The sequence below is a fragment of the Myxine glutinosa genome, chromosome 1 (genome assembly GCF_964187855.1).
Source record: "Myxine glutinosa chromosome 1, kmMyxGlut1.1, whole genome shotgun sequence".
Classification (NCBI taxonomy): Eukaryota; Metazoa; Chordata; class Myxini; order Myxiniformes; family Myxinidae; genus Myxine; species Myxine glutinosa.
The window spans coordinates 60322397-60343865 of NC_136261.1; the positions used below are offsets into that span (position 1 = coordinate 60322397).

Genomic DNA, 21469 nt, shown 5'->3' on the forward strand with positions numbered 1-21469 from the left:
CGTTATGCGAACGTGAATGTTATGCGGGAATCCAAATCTGAGAATGCTGGAGACCAAAGCTGAAATTGGGAAAACTAAATAGCTTATTTTACTCCTGGAGATCCCAGGATTACCCACCCAAAATATCTTTGCGATCAGTTCATCAGTTTTTATGGTACCTTCGAACAGACGGATGGACATTTGGTGAATTATAGTACGATGTATAAGGGTGATGTATAAGACTGCTTCAGTAACGCTAAACTTGCAGGTTTTTTAAAAACTATCTTTAACTGTTTGAGTGCTGAATTTTCCAGCATGCAATATGAAAATATGGTGGGTTTTTTTGAGGCAAACTGAATAAAACATCCTCATTCTTTATAAGACAACCATAGCAGTCAACCATAGGAGGCAAGCATAGGAGGCAACCATAGGAGTCGACCATAGGAGGCAACCATAGGAACAAATACATAAACAGGAATCAACACTACAAATTGTTAAACAATGACACGGGCCACAGTCGTCCCCTCCCTCCAAGGTACTGATGCAAAATGGTGAGTCATCACTAACTCCAGCCAATCGTAGCCAGGGATGGTGCTGAGTCAACTAACCAATGGGCGTTCAGAATACCAATTACATCCCCTGTAATGAACCAATCGGTGTCGCTGTTACGTAGACATGCTTATAAATGCACGATCTCTCATCTGTTCTGGTCTTTTGCTGTGAATCGCCTTGAGGAGTACAGCACGAAAAGCTTTGGTTATTGTTGTTATGTTGTGTTTGTTTTCTTGTATTTTAAAGGAAAAATATGAAAGGCAATATAAAGTATTGCAATTAAAAAATACTATAGTAGATCATAGTAATTAGAACAAACCAATCAATTATGATTGTGAGTAGGCTGAGTCAAGTCAACCCACGTGTTGTTTCGTTCAACAGCATGACAGGAGATCAAACTCAAGACCCTAAGATCTTAAACGAGCCACCTTAACCATTAAGCCAACAGCAGGTATACATTGATGAGTGCTGGAGTCATAACCACCATTTTGATTTGCCATGAAATCTACGCCTCTGTTATAAATCAGCGAGCTGCATGAAAGATGCTCGTAATGGTCTAAAAATAAGGAATTATTTGTTTGATAAAACTCAGTGAGAAGTGAAGCCTGATGAACGTGTGATGAATTAGAAAGTCCAACATCCCATTATGTGAGATATATATATATATATATATATTTGACAACCACCAGACATGACAGTTGTGACATTTCCGTGAATATTTCCTTATCAAGGCCAACCGCAAGACTGGGATTATAATTTTCCCAAGACTATCATCAAATGTATTTCAATACAGAAACAGGTAAATCCCAACTTTATTTGCACTTGAAATGAGGAGAATCAAACCTGTCGTCTTAGACCATGTGGTTTGTGGTCCACTGAGGGTTTGCATCAGCAAGTTTGCTCAGATCTCTTCTCTGCCAGAACCATTCCAAGATTTCTCCATTGTATGGCAAAACCTCAAATCTGACAACCTCACACTGTGCGCATACGGAGTGTTTCAATGTTTAATCAACAGATGTTTTGCACAAATCTGATACCTTTTCTAGAGCTCTAATGCACACCCACGACCACTTTGGGACCTATATCCATGCAGATCTGTAGGGTTTCTCTCCAAACAGTAGGTCCACAACATCAGCAAGATTTTCATCTCGGAACACATATTAACAAGTTATAGCCTGGTGTTGGCTTAGCGGTTAGGGTGCCGGCTTGGGATCCCAGGATCCTGGGTTTGAATCCCGGTCGATCGTTTAATTAACGCCAGGGGGGTTGACTCAGCCTGATCCATCCTTCCGAGGTCGGCAAATTGAGTACCAGCTCACTGGTAATTCCCTGTGTGTCGCAAGAGGGTAATTCCCTGTGTGTCGCAAGAGGCAACTAACAGGGTTGGTGGTTGGAAGAGCATCTGGCCATAAAACATTGCCTGAAAAAGGATAAAAAAAACTTGGCCAAAAAAGGCCAATCCCTTCTCTGCAGGGGAAAATGGCCTCCAACAGTGGCTCATTTTTGTTGTTTAACACCTATTAACAGATCTGTATTTCCGTTGAAAAATATGAAAATTATATCATCGTGGGTGCACAGAAAATCCATATCCAGGGAAATATATTTGCTGAAAAAGAAGTCATACTATGTTGTCAATATTACTAATTCATGGCAGACAAAACACCGCTTGCAGAACTTCCAAAGTACCTTTAGTTTAAGCATATCGTTTTTTGGAAACCTTTCAAGCAGCGACAACATTGCAGACACTAATTGGACGGCATGGATGTGGACTCACAGTTATAAAAATGTATTTTGGTTATTTCATTTTGAAAAGGAACATCACAGAAAAGTAAACCTCAACACCGTCGCGTCAAGACCTTGTGTTGCTTATAATAGCAGAATACATCTGTAAAGTATCACTGGTGCTTTTCACTTCTGGCTGCTAAGGATTGCTTTGTACACAAGCCCAAGCACCACCCCCCACACATATACTCCACAAACAACACTGGCCTCGAGGAAGAGTGGAAATTGCTCCTCCCCACATCCCAGCTTGCTTAAAGGCCTGCAGTGGCAACTTCCCAAGATTACGGTCTGGGGATGCCGGAATCATCTGAGGTTATCCCCAGAAGAGGCCTTCCTTGAGGCCTGAGGCCTTGACCTGAGATTCTGGTTTCTTTGGCATTCGACCCACAGCAGAGTCTGCTCTTGCTCCTCTTCTCGTCAACTGCTCCCATCCCCCATCGCCAATTCCTCCCACCTTAACTCCAACCTCCATTCCTCCAGCCTTCCGTGGGGAGGAAATGATCTCTCGAGCCCTTCCATTTTCTCATACTGTGATTCCTTACAAACAATCTGCCTCACTAAACAAGTGGGTATTTAAAATGAGAATACACCATACACAGTAAACAACTGTTGAGGCAAATACTATTCTATTTTAAATCAGTAACCTCACTTTAATTGTTTTATGGTAATGAACCAAAGTTGAAAACTCAATAGGTCTAATACCCAGGCTCGACATCGGCCTCAGTGATGTAGTGTATGTACCTGACAGGCTACAGCTTTATTTATTTATTGTCCCCCTCCCCTCTGACAAGGTCAGACATGGGGACATAAAAATGAGCTCCAACTGACCCAACTGATCATCCGTCCATGTACTTTTGTGTACACGATATTTCAAAAACCGTTGAACAACAGCAGAGAACAGGGACACCGGGAGATCTGTGGGAGGGAGAAGGCTTGGGGGGGAGGAGGCATGTGAAGGGGGGGGGGGGTGAATCAATAACTCAATATTCATATATTTAAATTCAATATCAATATAGATATATTTAAATGTATTGTTATTTATCTATATTTATATTTATATTTAATTATTAATTTATAATTTATTTAATTTATATTTATATTTATATTATATTATGTATATTATTATATATTATTATATTATTATATTATTAATATTATATTATTATATTATATATTAATATTATATATATATTATTTATATTATATATATATATATATATGATATTATATTATTTATTTATATATTAATATTTATTATAATTTATATTTTAATTATTTAATATTTATATTTATTTAATTTAATAATTTATTTATTAATATTTAATTTATATTTATTATTATTTTATTTTATTTACTTATTTATATATTTATTATTTAATTTATATTTATTAGGCAATATTTAAACTCAATATCTCTATATTTTCATTCCAAACAACATCATTCATCATTATAATCACAAATTAATACTCTAGTATTAATATCTCAAAATATAATGTTAAATCACGATTGTATTGAGATAATATAAAACCAGTGAACCGTCGTCATCTGTTTACTTCCGGATTCAGGAGCAAGGTCTGTGTCGATCGCATTTCAAAATTGCAATTGTATAGAGGAATTTCTGAAACCTCCTATCTAATACCTCAGAACACCCGCTGGGACCCGAAAACGTTCCACAGAAGGTTATTATATTTCCTTTTAGTAAAATATGCAACTGTAATGGTTACTAGACGCTGTTCCCCATCATGTGACCAGATCCTCAGCTCTGATTGGTGGACGTTTTTGAGGGACATACATACACTGGACGGACAGACAAACGTTGCTCCAGATGGCCTTGTCCTATGGGCTACATTGTAAAAATCATTAAAAGATCTCGCGAGATCTTGGAGACGGCGGCAGGGATTTTCGAAGCTCCACACGGTCTCCACGTTTTTCGAAGTTAAGTCTGTTCCCAATTGTATTTTGTCGAAACTGTATTTATCTTTCGGTGTGTGAAGTTATTGTGTGCAACTTTGGTTGTTTCTCGGTGTTTATCTTTCATAAATTGATCGTCTGTTTGCCGTGTCGCGAGCAAGGCCTTTGAGGCCTTGTACAGTGTGCACTGTACAACCTTGAGGCTTTGTTTTTCTCAGCGGTCCGTCTTTTGTGATCCAATAACTTTCGTTCTCTGTATTCCCAGTCTTTTCACCCATAGCCTACTTCCTTGTGTAAATCTCAACTCAAAAAAAAAATATATATATATATACATTTCCTTCTCTGTTCTCATTCGTTTATTCATTCTTATTCGTTCGTTCGTTCTTCGACCACGTGTTTCTCCCCCATTTCCCCAGATAGTTTTCACTCATTAACCTTCAATGTTTACACTTTCCCCTCAAGTTATGTATTCCGTCATATTTTATAACACCTTTTTCTTCTTCTTCTTTAAAAGGCTGCTTTCGACTTGCTCACCAAATCAATTCATCCCAAAAAAAATATCCATCTCCTATAGTGCCTTTTTTCTACATTCCCTAAACTCTCCTGCACTCCATCCTCCATCCAGCATCCTTAAACGTATTTTTAACTCGAAGGTCACAAGAAACTCATTTTGCAATAAATGTTCGTTTCCCATAAATCGTACACTTTCAAAAATCCAATCTCACCCCTCCCCTCCAAATCTTCCCCATAACCCCTCCCCTCCAAATCTTCCCCATCACCCCTCCCCTCCAAATCTTCCCCATCACCCATCCCTTTCAAATCTCCCCCCTTGCCCCCTCCCTCCTAAACTACCCCCTCACCCCTCCCCGCCAAGACGCCCCCTCGCCCCTCCCCTCCTAGACTCCTGCCTCACCCCTCCCCTCCAAATCTCCCCCATATCCCATCCCTTTCAAATCCCTCCCCTTGTCCCTTCCCTCCCAAACTCCCCCCTCACCCCTCCCCTTCAAATCTCCCCACCCTCATTGCTTCTCAATTTCCCCCCTCTCACTCCCCCTCCTCAAAGCGTCCTCCCCGCTTCTTCCCCCTTCAAACTCTCACCTCCATCTCCCCCAACCTTCTGCCTCGCTCTTCCCCCTCCTCAAATAACACCTCATTGTGGCTCACCCAATCACCATCAAACCTTCTGTCTGCCCCATCCTTCCCTTTCTCCGAGCTATTCTGAAATCTCTGACACACCTTCAACAGCTCTCCCTACCTCTTCCACCTCTTCCACATCTTACCCTACCCCTCCTCCCCCCTGTTCTGTATCTGATGCTCCCCCTTCCTCTTCATTAACGGTATGGACCTCAAACATCCGGGGCCTTCGTTCAAACTTAACTGATCTCTCCATACAGGTTGCTTCTGTCAAACCAGACGTGATCTGCCTAACAGAAACTTTCCTCCTTTATGATGTCTCTGATTCCATAGTATATCTCCCGGGCTACTCCCTCCTCCGGTATGATAGACCTGAGCCTCGTCCTGGAGGCGGGGTTGCTATCTTTATCAAAAACTCTCTTCCTCACTCGCCCTGCACTGCACTCTCTCCACCTCACCCCCAGGAATACCTCTGGCTACGGCTTCCCCTTCGCTCCCACCTCTTGTTCATATGTGTGTTGTACCGTCCACCAAACAGTGATGACTCCATCTACATCTCGCTGTCTGATGATATGGACCAACTTCTATCTACTCATCCCAACTCTCTCTTCCTCATATGTGGTGATTTCAACTGTCATCATGCCAGTTGGCTGGGTGTGGGTACCTCGCTCACCAGCCATGGCTCCTCAGCAAAGGACTTCTGCGACTCACTGGGACTGACACAATCTGTCAATTTCCCAACCCGGATCTCAGTCAACGGAACATCTTCTCTTCTGGACTTGGTTATGACTAACTTCCCTGAAAATGTCTGCTGCTCTTCTTCTGCTCCGATCGGATCATCTGATCATGTCCTTGTTAAAGTGGACATCTCTCTGACCATCCTCAGGGAGCCTGCTCAGCGTCGACGAGTCTGGCATTTCACTCAGGCCAACTGGCACGGTCTTCAAGCAGCCATCAATCATCTGGACTGGTCTCCCATCTCTACCACCTCTGACATCAACTCATCCTGGGAATTCTTCCAAAGTAAATTGCTCTCTCTCATGCACAGATTTATCCCATCTCGTCTTCAGTTGTCATACCCTTCCTCCCGTCCATGGTACACGGAATCTTGTGGTGAGGCTGTTGCCCAGAAACAACTTGCCTTCGTCTCCTGGAAAGCAAATCCAACGGAAGGAAATCTCATTTCCTTTCACAAAGCCCGAAACAAGTGTGTGTCCACCCTCAGGAGAGCCAGGAAACAATATCTCTCCGTTCTCAAGACCGAACTCTCTTATCTGTCTCCCTCTTCCAAATCCTGGTGGCGTCTGGTCAAATCCGTTTCTGGTGTTTGTTCCCCCTCCATCCCCTCCCTTACCTCAAACGGCTACACAGCTGACTCCGCACGTGAAAAAGCTGAATGCCTCAACTCTGTGTTTGCCTCTAAATCTTGTGTCCCAAACCCATCCCTCTCTGTACCCACCATACCCAGTCGTACCCTGCTGCTCCTGGACTCCGTGTCCTTTCCTCCTGACAAGGTGGAAAAGTTCCTGTCAACCCTCGACTCTGATTCTGCAACTGGACCCGACGGCATCAGCCCACGGGTCCTAAAATCCTGCTCTGCTGCTCTATCTCACCCTCTCTCTGTTCTCTTCACCCTCTCTTTTGCTCAAGGTCAACTGCCATCTGCTTGGAAATCAGCCAACATCACCGCTTTGCACAAAAAAGGTGCAAAAACAGATCCTAGCAACTACAGACCAATCAGCCTTCTCCCAATTATCAGCAAAGTCATGGAATCCATCATTGCTTCGGATATGAAATCTTTCCTCTTCTCCAATGGCTTGATCTCTGATCATCAATTTGGTTTCAGACCAGGTCACTCTACTCTGGACATGCTGCTTCTGCTGTCTCAACAATGGATGGAGGTCCTCAATGCCAAACAGGAAATTAGAGCTGTCTCCCTCGACATATCACGTGCCTTCGACACGGTCTGGCACCCCGCTCTGCTCACCAAACTCTCCTCCTTTGGTATCCATGGAAATCTCCACGCATGGCTGGCGGACTTCCTCTCTAGTCGTCGTCAACGTGTGGCCCTGAATGGGTTTCTCTCATCTCCTCTTCCTGTTCAGGCTGGAGTTCCCCAAGGCAGTGTTCTGGGCCCCGTGCTTTTTCTGGTCTTCATCAATGATCTCTCTGACTCTCTCGAAAATCCTCTCTATCTCTTTGCTGATGACTCCACTCTCTGCCGCTCCATTCCTCTTCCCTCAGATCGACAGTCTGCTGCCTCCTCACTCTCTGAAGACCTGGACAAAATCACAGACTGGTCAAACAAGTGGAACATGTCTTTCAATCCTGACAAATCTCACACTCTTACTATGTCTCTCCGAAAAGATCGACTGGACAACCCTCCCATCTACTTTCTCAACAATCCTCTCCAAGAAGTTCTGTCGCTCAAGATTTTGGGTCTCACTATCTGCCATGATCTTTCTTGGGAAAACCACATTTCCAAGCTGGCCTCCAAAGCCAGTCGCCGACTGGGCATCCTCCGTCGTGCGAAGTCCTTCCTCGGCACACCTGAGCTCCTCACCACATACAAGGCTTTCATCCGCAGCTCAATGGAATACTGTTCTCCCCTATGGGCCGGTGCTCCTGCCTCACACCTAGCTCGGCTTCACGCTGTTGAAACCAAAGCTTTCAGAATTATTGGAATCTCCCGCGATGAAGCTATCTCTGAGGGCCTTTCACTCACTCACCGCAGGCAGGTAGGTGGTCTTTCTGTCTTCTACCGACTCCTCTCCGGCCTTGCACCCCCAGCTCTCTCTGTGCTCTGTCCCCCAAATATTCCTCCAGGTCGCACAAGATCTGCCAGCAACCCTCTGATGGTTAAACTGCCGAAATCTCGGCTCTCTGCTCACCTTCACTCTTTCAATCCTCTTTTCTCCCGCCTCTGGAACAAACTCCCTTACTCCCTTCAATCCCACTCCTCCCTCCAGGTCTTTAAAACAGCTGTTCACCACCATCTCTTATCTTCCCCCATCCAAAACCTTGATCTTTTCTACCCCCGCTAATTCACCCCAGATCCACCTTGTTTGTAATTCCAACTTCTTTCCTGGAAGTCCTGGCAGTGTCCATATGTTTTATACCTCTCCCACCGCCCCCTTCCCACGCCCCCCCCCCCAAAGCCCTCGCCCTCTCTCAGATATCTCGATGTCTCCATGTCTCTCGGTCCTTGCTCTCAAATGTTGTGTTTGTGTCCTTCCCCCTCTCTCCCCATCTTGTCTACCACTCCCTATGTTATATGTTTTATGTGTCGGTTTGTCTTTCTGTGTGATTAATGTTCGCTCTTTCACGAGCCTCGATCTTGTATACAAAAAAAAAAAAAAAAAAAAATTTTTTCGCTTTCATATAACACAGATATATTCCTCATACCACTCAAAAGGCAGGGACCTAGAGTATCAGCTCCTTGTTTTGTATAAAATCTTGGAACAGTGAGGTGAGAGAGAGCACAAAGGCAACATAATGACAGTAAGACAGTGGGGAAACAGTTGGACAAAACAAGCAAGGGAATGGAAAAAGGAGAGAGAAGAGAAACGATCGAGATTGCAATAACCTACAAGTGAGTGGGTTGGGTTGTGGTGACCTCATCGTGGGCAGGGTTAGAGGATAAAATGATGGTGGTGTACCACCAATTTTAAGCCCTGGAGGGAAGAGAGGGATTTACCTGCCCAAGGAAGGCAGTTACACAAACAGGAGAAAAGAGGAAGTAAAGACTGGAGGTGAGGAGTAAGCCTGGAGTTTGTGAGCTTAACCAGGGGAGCGTTACTGGAAAGATGTTGTGCATCTTGAAGGATCCGAGGATGGTTCGAGGGTTGAGAGAGTAAAGGAAGTTACACCAGATTAGAGGTGGTAAAAAAAACACAAAAAACAGAGGCCACTGATCTGGGTGTGATATGAGATCCAAGGGCCTTTGGGCATTGTGCGGTAAACTCAATGCGGTAGATCACAATAATGTTGAGCGCTTTCAATGTCGCAGAATCTATGAGACAGATGTAATGCAGTGGTGCTATCCCATGGAGTAGAGCAGCACTCTACTGAGCCTTGATAAAGGGCTTGCAGGCTGTCATCAGTTCTAATATTTCATGGAATCAATTGGATTGATGGAGAGTGTTTAGTTTGGGGCAGGCTTTCATGGCACCATTTGCTATATTGTCGGCCTAGGAGACCTCATGGCTGGTATTGATGCCGAGAAGTTCACGAGCATGAACCTCTTACAGTGGCTGTCCTTGCAAATAGATAAGTGCATTCGCTTGATGATCCTTCTCGAGTGAAGGGGTGATACTTATATTTGCTGCGGCGTTGACACACACACACACACACACACACACACACACACACACACACACACACACACACACATATGTGCGTGCACGCACACACGTAGGTGGATGCTTTGAGATCTGGGAGGGCTCCGTTCCACCTTCTGAATCCCGCATATGGAGATAACAACAAATGATACACACACACACACACACATCCACACACACCTTCCCTTGCACATTACAAACTGTACATACCCAGCCTGGCCAATTGGTTAAACATCCTTGTTGCTCACCAATGAATCGAGTTCAAAATTCGTTCCAACACATAAACTCTCATTTTTATTGATTTCTCACGTGCTCTCCTGCATTCCGGAGTAATTCTCAAACTTTTGCTCATTCTGAACCGATGAGTTCAGAAATCGAGTGAAAAGGCCATCCTTTGATGCTGTAAGTTTTGTGTGATTCAGTGTAACTGTAGATGGCTTCATAATTCGATCAAACAGAGCGTTGAATTACAGGAAATGGAATATTTTTTCCATTTTAACGTAATTAGGATAGTTATTGTTGAATTATATTTTATGATTGCATTTATCATGATTTATGATTTATTATGATTTTTGATAAATAACATCAGCCGAAAAATAACATCAAACCCAGAGTAGATCAGTCAAAGGCAAGTAGTGTACAAACTTAAGCTATTTTGTCAGCCCCCTTTGGACGCCTCATGGAGAGTATAAAGACATCTAATGAGTGCATCTGAAGAACTCGATTACTCAAAGAGAAATTGACGGATGGGAAGCAAAACCTGACTACAGGCCTCTGCTCTCTGCTTCGCTGACATCTGTTGCAGCAACTGAATCAACAGTTGAGACGTTTTTGGCCGCAAGGGTTTGCGCAAGTGTCACCATATCCATCTTCAACCCTAATGATGGACACACTCACTAGTAAATGAGCAAGCACATGGTGCACAAAACCTCACAACTGTTGATTTAGTTACTATGTCAAAGTTACTATAACAGTTACTACAACAGAGTTAGTAACAAAGCAGCAGTTGATGACAACACTGTTCTAACACTCCGACAAATGAAACTGATTTCCCAACAAAAATGGAAGAAAAAAATGAGGTCGGTCTGGAAAACCCTCCCATCCACTTTCTCAATAATCCTCTCCAAGAAATTCTTTCACTCAAGCTTTTGGGTTTCACTATCTGCCATGATCTTTCCTGGGAAAACCACATTTCAAATCTGGCCTCCAAAGCCATTCGCCGACTGGGCATCCTCCGTCGTGCGAAGTCCTTCCTTGGCACACCTGAGCTCCTCACCACGTACAAGGCTTTCATCCGCAGCTCAATGGAATACTGCTCTCCCCTCTGGGCGGGTGCTCCTGCCTCACACCTCACTCGTCTTCACGCTGTTGAAACCAAAGATTTTAGAATCATTGGAATCTTCCGTGATGAAACTGATTCTGAGGGCATTTCACTCACCCACCGCAGGCAGGTAGGTGGGCTTTCTGTCTTCTACCGATTCCTATCCCGCGTTGCTCCCCCATCTCTATCTGTGCTCTGTCCCCCAAATATTCCGACAGGTCGCACAATATCTGCCAGCAACCCTCTTATGGTTCATCTGCCAAAATCTAGGCTCTCTGCTCACCTTCATTCCTCTTTTCTCCCACCTCTGGAACAAACTCTCTCACTCTATTCAATCCCACTCCTCCCTCCAGGTCTTTAAAACAGCTGTTCACCACCATCTCTTATCTTCCCCCATCCAAAACCTTGATCTTTTCGACCCCCGTTAATTCATCCCAGATACACTTTTTTTAAATTCCAACTTCTTTCCTGGAAGTCCTAGCATTGTCCATATACCTCTCCCACCCCCCCCCCCCCCCCTTCCCCTGCCCTCTCCCTCCCACAGATCTTTCGATGTCCCTGTTCTCTGCTGTTGTACTTGTGTGCTTCCCTCTCTCTTCCCATCTTGTCTCCCGCTCCCTTTATTGTATGTTTTGTTTGTCCGTTTGTTTTTGTTATTTTAGTGATTGATGTTAGCTCTTACACGAGCCTCGATCTTGTATACAAAAAAAAAAAAATCCTTACCACCATAAGTTGAATGTCAAGCCTGGCCAATTGGTTTATGACATACTTGGGCTCAACAAAGTTTTCCCTGTCAATCCCACAAAAAGTTGGAATCTTTGGGCCCTTTAAAGAAGTAGGAGTAGGTGTTCAAACCAACAAGCGCAGATTAAGATGAATGAGATGATTACACATTTAATCATCCAGGTGATGTTTCTTACAAAGATGTACATCAAACATACTAAAAAGGATGATATTGGGCATATGTCAAGTAGCATGATAGACGAGCAACAAAGAAAGTTGGTCTATTGATAACATATGTTAACTAGAGATTTCATAGAACACCTTACTCTATGCAGTCTTAAGAAAAAGGACATGAGCGGGGTCTGTAAGCAACAAATGTTATTGCTCGAGATTATGTACATTACCATAATATATTGTCCAATTACTGCTAAACGAAAGGTTTTGAACATGCCATGAAGGTGATTTGTGTTCTAGTGTTCAAATATATAATTGAATTGAAAAAAATAGATGTATTTTAAAGACCTAGAAAAAAAATCAGAAGTGCACCGCCGTTGATGTGGCGTCTTTTACACCATATTATTAAACGCATTACATTCGTTATTTGTGCTTGTTGTTTGCGTTTTTATGATGTCCTAAAAACAGTAAGTTTCCTGCATGGATTGATTTTCAATTTTGTTTGACTGCCAGACTGGCAGACAGACAAAAAACAATTATGTCACTCCTCTTTGCGTTTGTGCGATCGGGACAAATTCAGAGACAAAGTACTGCTAAACTACAGGTTCGTTTTCCAATTCATGTTCCAACTTGTGTTCTAAATATAGCATTCAATTGAAATTAAGTTATTGCTCGATCAAAAACTGACATTTGTATTGTCAGACAGGCAGACAAAGTGAAACAATTGCTTAACTCCGCTTTTTACTTTGCGTGCACGAGGCAAAAAAATGGTAGAATTTTCAATTCCCCTTTCCTGCCCACACCACACATTGGTAATAATTTAGATATGGCATCCAAATATTGTCTTAGCATTAACATATTAGCTCCAATAACAGTTCCAAAATATATCTTCCCATTAAGTTAGGCCTTGTGTTTCACAAATCAATACAGATTCAAACGAGATGGCATTCATTGAATACTTACCCTGTGCAGTCTTGCGAAGAACTTAGTGCGAGCCACCTCTTTTGTTTTTTTTAAAGGTTTTTTTTTTATCTCTGATCCAATATGGCTGCAAGACCATGTGACTGATGATGTCATCTTTATAAAACCATATTTCCCATGGATAATTGTTCAATTTGTAAAGTTTTGTATTGATCGATTAAGTGGTTTTAGAGAAGAAGATTTTCAAAAATGTTCACTTAGATCCAATGTGGCTGCCAGACCACGTGACCAATGACATCATAAATTTACATTCTCCAATATAATTGTTGCTTAGATCATGCTCAATAAATTTCAAACTGATCAGACTAAGCGTTGTGCTTGTCGAATTATGGCGTGATAATTATGGTACTAATGACGACATCATTAATAACAATTATTATCTTTGCAGAGTTCTTAACAATGAGCCACGTTTCAATTTTTCCATGGAGCGGTTTCGGAGATACAGAGGTGAAAAGTTTTTCCAAGATGGCATCCGCACCACATGACGTATGACGTCATAATTATCAGTAAAAATTATGCATGAGAAGACACATACTATGGTGAAAATTTCTTGTCAATAGGGCCAACGGTTGCCGACAAAATGCTTTTTTAAAATGCAGACACATACGACATACATACATGCATGTACCCGATCGCTTAACCGTGCTTTTAGCTTCGTGAGTGCAGGGTAACAAATAGTGTAAACGAACGCGTCTGATCATGATGATTGCTCCAACGTGGTATAATCACAGTATATAGTCATCTTTATTGTAGTAAAAGTTTGTTCAAAACCTAAGTTATACATTTCTGAAGGCTACTTTTGATTGGTACAAACCATCAGCGAAATGACAAGAGTAACTGCAGACATCTGTGTGATTCGAAAGTCAGATGTGGAGCAGACATGCTAACCGACTCCCCATCTTTAGACAGCTGTTGTCGAAGTTAGAAACACTAATCTCTGTTTGTAACAATTCTTCGTCATTGATCAGATGACCCGCTCTCTCGAGAGCGGGAACAGTAAACCGACACCGAGTTTGTAACTACCCGGGAACATTAACAGGTTAATGCATAAAAATATGTTGACCCAAACTGTGCATAAAATATAGGTTTGAGGTATTTCATTTCCTTGAATCTAGCAAATTCCAACCACATTCATCTCTATGTTTCAGCATTTGCTTATTTTCACCCCTGCTAAGTTTTACAATCAATCTCATCTTCTTTATCGACTTTGGTCATGTTCAAATTTCCAACTGAAAGATACTCCTTTGTCTCTTTTGACCCATCTATGTTTCTGGAGTTTGTATTTCACTTCCATATCAATCATATCCCCATAAACCACAAAAAGCTTCCCGAGGATGCGTATAGTGTAGTTTTGAGCATCATTTTCCATCTTCCACCAGGCAGAACTCTGAGATATGTTTAGGGATCTTTAGCGACTGCATTGTCTTCAATTTCACTGTCTTTGCAATTTTTTGCAATCTACCAACGTCTTTTGTGACGTCACAAACGGCTCCATAATCCGCTCTATAAAGCTGCCTGCTCATTTCTATTCATGTGTGGTTTTTTATTATTTTTAAACCGATAATCAGCTTTCCGAAACTGCTTTCTCCTCCAGCTGTTGAGAAGACTGCCCACCAGGAGGGAACTCCTGAAGTTTGAAGTAGTTTTTGAACTGTGGCCAAGGTGCTTGCTCTCGGATATATTTTGCTGAACCTTTTGATTAGCAAAGACCAAAAAACAAATAATAGAATAACTGACTTATCTCTCCTTTTGAATAAAACCCTCTTTCTACAAACAGCCCAAGCCCTCTCCCTCCCACAGATCTCCCGATGTCCCTGCTCTCCATATTGTTCTCCTGCTCCCTTTATCATATGTTTTATGTTTTATGTGTCAGTTTGTCTTTTTTGTGATCAATGTTTGCTTTTACACGAGCCTCGACCTTGTATACAAAAAAAAAAAACCCAGCAGATTTTAAGGCACAATATCATTGAGTCAGATTGTAAACAAATCTAGTCTCGTGGAAGTTTGATCCTGTATCAGTTTGGGAGAAATTGGAAAAGGACAGCTATATTCGTAGTATGTTAATCAATGATTTGTCCAATTTATCATTTTAGTGTGTAATGGAGACAAAGGCGGATCATGAAAGTGCATTTAGCTTTTGGATATTAAAGTTCCCATGGATGGTGTCTTTCAAAAGGAGTAGGCCATTGTGTGTGGATCCGCAAGTCAAGAATCAAATCAATTATAAGTAATGTGTTTGACAGATAGGAGGAATTATAAAGAGAATGCAAATTTACTCCCATATGAGCTGTCTTGCCTGATTTTGAATCTTGACCCAGCTATCAACTGCCCCCAGGCAGGGGCGTCGATCCATCTGGAGGATTGGGGGAGAGGAGGGAGATTGTTGGCACACCCGTGCGAGGGGAGCGGAGCGATCAAGTGGGGAGACAGGTGTCGAGTTGTTTTTATTTTTTTTAAATATTTTGTTACCTCAACTATTTCCTTCTATTGTATTTCTACACTGAATTTTTGAGTATATTGATGGTTACATTCGAAGCAGCTTTGGTAATGTAGTCGCTCAAAAACGAATGATTGTCATTAAATGAAGATTCGATGCAAAATTCTTCATCATCAACTACAGATTTAAGCATTCAAATATTTAGAAAGAAACAGAAAGAGTCAATAATTATTGACTCAAGACATTTCAGCTTTTCATTTTTAATTGTTTTGTTAAAATTTCTAAAAATAAAATCCACTTTGACATTATGGGGCATTATGTGTAGATCAGTCACAAAAATAATCTCAATTGAATCCATTTTAAATTCAGGCTTTAACACAACAAAATGTGAAAAGGTCAAAGTGTGTGAATACTTTCTCGAGGCACTGCAACTGTTTTAGCCTGTCTGTCTGTCTGGCAGTCAAACAATATTGAAAATCGTTCCGATGAGGAAACATGTTTTTAGAGACGTTATAAAGGACACAAACAACAGGCATTAAAAACTAATTTAACCCTAGGATACAATTTCTCAAGATAACCCCTATAATGCAATCGGGGCCTCAGGCTATGCCTCTATAACTTTGTTATAAAAACGTTTTTACCCAATATCTTTCATATATGCTTCAAAGAAAGGGCAATACATACTCCTGTATGTGTGTGTGTATTTTCTTTTTCTTTCAGAATCGGGGAATTTTTATTTATTTAATTTTTACCCCATCCCATTGCCTGACATGATTGTTTGTTTCACTGTAACTTTGTTATAAAAACGATTTTACCCATGATCTTTCATATATACTTCGAATGAAGGGTAATACATATTCATGTATGTGTGTTTTGGGTTGTTTTCATTTCAGGATTGGGGGATTCTTTTTTTTAAATGATACCCCTAGAATGCATTCGTGGGTCTTTTTGGACCCGGGCCCAACATTATTTTTGTATCTCTAGAACTTTGTTATAAAAACGTTTTTACCCATTCTCTTTCATATATGCTTTGAGTACAGGGTAATACATATTCCTCTGTGTGTTTTGGGGTTGTTTTTTTCAGGATGGGGAGGAATTCCTTTTTTTAATTTTTACCCCATCACAATTGCCTGGCATGATTGTTTCACTGTAACTTTGTTATAAAAACGATTTTACACATTATCTTTCATATTAGTGGGGGGCCGTGCATGGGTATTTTTTTCTTTTCATTTCAAATTGATGCAAAAGTTTCGTTTTCAGTACCAATTTGAAGGTAAGGGCCTATAGCACTCAAGCACTCAGATAAAAAAAATGGGGCTTCTGGGGACGTGGGGGGTTCCCGACCCCCCACCGGCCTATGCGAAATATGGAAACTGTTATAACGTTTGATTGGATGATCCAATCTGAACATATGAGGTATGGATGGATTCAGGATCAGGAGTAGCAACTTGTATTTCAAGCATATTGCCCATAGAGGCAATATTTTTGCCGGTATCGGCGCATATCCACAAAAAAAGACCAAGGGTCATAGGCCCAGTAAGCTGAAACATGTTTTTAAAAAATTAACTGGACAATTATACTCGGACCCAATGATATAGTGACGTTTTTATTTATCTTTTAACTGTGCTACAATATGGTGGTGAGTAACTGCTTAGACAATTGCTTGAATAACAGCAGTATCGCTTGCCCTTAAACTGTCTGATCCAGTGAATGCGTGGAAGAGGGCCATGGCTTTGCACGTTGTCATGCCCAGGTTTGTGGGGATAGTGTTCAGGGAGATCATTCTGGTTGTCCTTCCCGCTTTGAAAGAGATCCAGATTTCTGCGGCCGGATTCAGAGCCTTGATGTGATGGAAATTACTCAGAAGGATTACGACAACATCTGTGTCTCCAGTATGAACCATCCCAAGTGACGATGTTTGGAGGGCAGGGAGGGGATGTACTAGGACACGAGTGTCAGCTTCCTCATGGTTGCATTGATCCATTGGTGGACTGTTTCCAACATGGTGGACTTGATCACCTGCAGTGATGTAGACATCCTTTCTCATCTGGGAACTGTCCTTCTGTTATCTTTTTTGACAGGAATGAGAACAGTTCCTTCTTGTTATCAACGTTCGCCAGAAACTTGTGCCAATTTCCTGCGATTTTGGCAGTACCAGATACGTGTTGTCAGGTGCCTGTTCCTCGTTTTTCCCTTGTGCCTCCTTTGATTGTCAGTGCACGATACTGGTCCCAGACAATGTCTACTCTTGTCGATCTTTTCAAGTCGTGGCGAACTCTTGGGCAGAATACCTTGTCGAAATATGAATCAAAGGCGTTTCCTTGGACAGTTGTACCAGGAAGTGAGTGTATCAGTACTCCACCGTCAATAACAATGAAGTCGTAAACATCTGGCGCAACTCGCTCCTCGTCGACAGAAATGGCGCTACTCGTACTGGCTTCCACGATGTATACCAATAAATCAGACTTGATACAAGAGTTGCTTGACCCTTCGGATGACAATGCAGATGGGTATGGGGAGGATTTGTGATGAAAAAAATCCTCCAAATCCCTCAAAAAATTTTTTTATATGAGTGCTTGACACTCGAACCAAAATTGTTCTATAGGTCCTTACCTTCAAATTGTTACTGAAAACGAAACTTCCTCTCCAGCCTAACTCCCCCAGCTCTGTCTGTGCTCTGTCCGCCAAATATTCCTACAGGTCGCACAAGATCTGCCAGCAATCCTCTTATTGTTAAACTGCCAAAATCTAGGCTCTCTGCTCACCTTCACTCTTTCATTCCTCTTTACTTCTCCCTCTGGAACAAACTCCCTTACTCTCTTCAATCCCTCCAGGGCTTTAAAACAGCTGTTCACCACCATCTCTTATCTTCCCCCATCCAAAACCTTGATCTTTTCCTTGACCGACTTCTCTCCTTGAAGTCCTAGCAGTGTCCATGTGTTTTATACCTCTCACACCCCCCCCCTCCCATGCATCCTCCCCCCAAGCCCTATCCCTCACAACAGATCTCCCGATGTCCCTGTTCTCTACTGTTGTACTTGTGTGCTTCCCTCTCTCTCCCCATCTTGTCTCCCGCTCCCTTGGTCATAGGTTTTTTGTGTCAGTTTGTTTTTTATGTGATTAATGTTAGCTCTAACACGAGCCTCGATCTTGTACGAAAAAAATAATAATTAGAAAATGGAGCGAGAGGGAGAAGGATGGAAAAAAAAACACAGTGACCTGTAACTGGGTTGGGTTAGATAAGGTAGTTTAAGGGGTAGAAAAGATTGTGGGTATGGATGAGGGTGACATGAGATGAAAGCTCTGGAAGGACAAGTACGATTGACCAGTCTCCAGATGGTGATTCCACAAACAGGAAAAACGAGGGACAAAAGAGGGAATTTGGAGCACGATATAATAAGATGCAATGCCCTGAAAAGTGTAAAGATGACAAGGTGTTATCCTATTCCATCAAGTATCGATGCCAGAGTAGACAACTCAGAGGCAACTATATCACTTAAGAACTCACCAAGTTAACGATAGACTGTAAAGCGCATATTACGTGACTTACTTTCTTTGTTGGAATGCATGCGGAAATGTAGGGAATAATTGTTTTTAACAGAGTAAAGCACATAATACATCTAGAATCCACCAAGTATTGTCATAATCCGTCCACAACCTTTGGCCCTATCTCTCGATGGTGAAGAATCATTTAGAAATTAAAAAATTGTCGCATCCGGATCCAGATCTTCACCAAAATCGAATCAATTCGTCTGTTTTGCAGACACAACCTGCTTACAAAGATTTGCCTGAATCCGTCCATAACTCTTTGAGAAATCCTGCTCAAGGATAGACAGAAAACCAAACAGACAAACAGACAAGGGTGAAAACAAAACCTCCGTCCACCTTCAGTTTCAGAGGTAATGAAGATCTATGCTTGCTGGTGAAGGCTGCCTAGTGTCGATCTGTATTGGGGGCAAGTAGAGTGATGAATTAAATCAACAGGACATTGATTGAGGTATATCTACCAACTGCCCTGGAAAGCAAGGAAAACTCAACCTTTCAGGCGTTAACAAAGGGTTAACTCTCGAAACGTCAACTTCTTGCTTCCCACAGCAGTTAGCATACCTCGATAAACGTCTTGTTGATTTCATCAAATGTATTTTGTCTGCCAACATCTTCCAGCAAGCAAAAGCGCTCCCAAATAGACAGGAATATTTAGAGAAATTCCAAATAAAACAGAGCTGATACTCCAGGTCCCCGACATTTTGGGGGGCACGAGGAACAAATGTGTGTAATATGAAAGCTAAATCTTGCCATGTGCAACAAAATTCAGTCAATCGCAGGTGTGATCTAATCAGGTTGAGATGATATGATGAGGAATAGATATCTGCAATATGAAAGCTAAATGTGGAACAGTTTTTGAAATATCGCGTACACAAAAGTACATGGACAGATCGGTCGGTCAGAGAACATTTTAATGTCTATTTCGCCGACCTAGTCAGAGGAAGAGCTCTTTCAGCAGCTCTTTTTAGCTCTTTTTATAACAGCTCTTTTTAGCCCTTTCACGAGCCTCGATTCAGTATACAAAAAAAAAAAAAAAAAAAACAGGGAAAAATTATTCTCTCTTCACAATCGAACACAGCGATATTGCTCATTTATTATTTCCCACTCCAGATGTACGTTCTGGTATATTTTGCCTCCAACGAGGTGAGCGAGCGATCTGGACGAGGTGAGCGAGCGATCTACCTGTAAACACATCTATGGAGGTCTCATGATGCTGTGAATTTAACACCAAATATCTTGTGCGGTACTTTATTCATTATTTCATTTTAAAAACTAGCAACGGCACTCGCCCTACGGGCGGGGCTTCAATTGTGAGGCCCAAATGAAAAGGCAAAATATCAGAAATTGAAGACTTTTTTTTATTTCAAACGATTTATGTAAACATCCGTTGAATCATATCACACGCAAATCATCAAAATCTAAACAGTATTTGTAGAATTTCAATAAAAGCCAAATCACTGTTCATATCGGTAAATATTATTCCATCGTGTTTGGAAAAATTGGAAATTGGAAAAATTGGAAAAACAATATAGCCTATTTTACTCCAGGGGGTCCCAGGATTACCCACCCAAAATATCGTTGCGATCGGTTCAGCCGTTTTTGCGGTACCTGGGAATGGACAGATGGACAGACATTTGGTGAATTATAGTAAGACTAGCGGGGTCACCCGTGGGAATCCCACGGGCATGGACGTGTGTGACATTTCGACATATTGAGTTAGATGCTGCACCTGCACATTCAGTTATATAAAATGGTTACTGGTAATTGATCACATCCACAAATGATGTAATCCACACAATTTATGTACTTTACATAACGTTAATAGGAATACATGCCCGTGTAGCTGGGAAATACAGTTTGTTTGAAATAAATCACAAATATCAGAAGAAAGTTTTTTAAATTTAGAACTATTCTCAGAGTTAAACATCACCGTAATATTATGCGGTTGCTTCAACGTTTTCGGTGAATTATATGTCATTCCCATCTACACGGGCATGTATTCCTATTAACGTTACTAGGGCATGCCCGTACTATATATATATCTAAAATTATATCCCCCCCCCCTCTATTTACATGAAATGGTTTGGTCCAAAGCGAACGGCTTGCGAGTGGTGACAATCCCCCCCCTCTATTTACATGCAATGGTTTGGTCCAAAGCGAACGGCTTCCGGAGTTTGGTAAAGAAATCGCCATCGCGTGCACAAACGCGCAGGAAAGCGAATGAATCGCAAATTCGTTTTTATTAGTTGTAAAACATAGTTTAACGCCAACATAGTTTGCAAACGTGAAATAAATGAATACGCTCTCAAATGTGCCATCCGAGGCAGAGTGTGCCCGCCACGTTCGGCACACGCGATCGTTCGCTGCTCTCTGATTGGTTGAATCGTTTTTTGTACATAGCTCGGTAAGTAATTGTCCGATTAATATGAAACCTTGAAAAGGCACATCCTCGGGTCCCCAGCAATATACCTGGCAAGTTAAAAGTATATCGGACCCGTGGTTGTCGAGAAACAGCGGTCACAGACAAACAGACGTACAGACGTACAGACGTACAAACGTACAAACGTACAGACAGAGATTACTGGAATT

General features: G+C 41.8%; 1 long non-coding RNA gene across 1 annotated transcript in view; it reads left to right on the forward strand.

Moving 5' to 3' along the window:
* LOC137418315 (uncharacterized) overlaps window positions 1-16926 on the forward strand; it is a 148598-nt gene extending 131672 nt beyond the window's left edge. The window contains exons 2-5 of the long non-coding RNA XR_013622479.1: window positions 13286-13344; window positions 14492-14559; window positions 15233-15327; window positions 16055-16926. This is a non-coding gene — a long non-coding RNA (uncharacterized LOC137418315). The remainder of the gene's footprint in view (window positions 1-13285; window positions 13345-14491; window positions 14560-15232; window positions 15328-16054) is intronic.
* Window positions 16927-21469: the final 4543 nt, after the last annotated feature.